The sequence below is a fragment of the Branchiostoma belcheri genome, unplaced genomic scaffold (genome assembly GCF_001625305.1).
Source record: "Branchiostoma belcheri isolate BF01 breed outbred unplaced genomic scaffold, Haploidv18h27 scaffold44, whole genome shotgun sequence".
NCBI classification, from domain to species: domain Eukaryota; kingdom Metazoa; phylum Chordata; class Leptocardii; order Amphioxiformes; family Branchiostomatidae; genus Branchiostoma; species Branchiostoma belcheri.
This window is the reverse complement of record NW_017804065.1, coordinates 2,617,703-2,618,724: the sequence shown is the minus strand read 5'-3', so window position 1 is coordinate 2,618,724 and position 1,022 is coordinate 2,617,703. Positions and strand designations below refer to the sequence as shown.

The 1,022-nt window shown below is 41.0% G+C and overlaps 1 long non-coding RNA gene across 1 annotated transcript in view; it reads right to left on the bottom strand.

Moving 5' to 3' along the window:
• The window catches only part of LOC109478609, a 5,482-nt gene that overhangs the window by 432 nt on the left and 4,028 nt on the right, over window positions 1-1,022 (bottom strand). The gene's annotated exons all lie outside the window — the stretch shown is intronic.

Sequence of the window (1,022 nt, the reverse complement as noted above, 5' to 3'; positions counted from 1 at the left end):
TTAATGGTATTGCATATCTATAGCTTTTTTGTCGTTGATTGGGTTATTGAAACCTAATGGTGTACTCTAAAGGCCACTGCACACTTATTCCGAATCACCAATAGTCAAGTAGAACCAGGCGGAATCGGCAAAAACGCAACATTCGGGAAACCCTAGTTATATCTCCTACACAAACAAGCTGGAATTTGCCTCGAAAATGAAAATGAAAATGCTTTGTATACTCATGGTTATTTTTTCAAGTACATTCGTCGAAATTCGAGGTAGGTTTATTCCAAATTTTAGGCTCATTGTGCTTTCCCCTTGAATGCGATCATAATGTTCCCAACCCTGTCGAAATACTGCAGGAATATTCACAATGCAGCCATACTAGAGTTAGAATACACTTTGAATGCCGTACGATTTTTCTCGACCAACTTTAAATTCACCTCGAAAGTTTTGAACATGCTCAAAACATTCGGGACGGCCTTAAGAATAATATGGGCACTAATATTTGGAATGTAGTGAAAATGTCTAGACGTCTAGAATGCACTTCAAATGTCCAGGATGATGAAAAAAATAAGACATTCAGACGGAATGCCGGCTCATTTAATGATACATGAAGGTTGAAAAAGAATTCAAATATTTCTGACGTCTGCTAACAACAAGGTTGTTAGCAGAGGAGATTCAAAGGAGAATCTGTGTTGCCATCGGCCATTCTCTGGCCGCAAAGCTGGATTCCCTCTCACACAGACGCAATGTCGCATCGCTATCCCTCTTCTACAGATACTTTCACGGTCGATGTTCAGGAGAACTTGCACTTCTTGTTCCACCGCTCAGAACCTTTCAGCGTGCCACCAGGTTCTCTTCCAGCTCTCATCAATACACCGTCAACATACCTGTCTCCAAGTCATTTTACAACAACAGCTTCTTTCCCCGGACTGCAAAATTATGGAATTCTCTTCCAAACAGCTGCTTTCCGTCCGATTACAATCCACAAAGCTTCAAAACAAATTAAAGGTCCACCGCCATCTCCTGACATAACT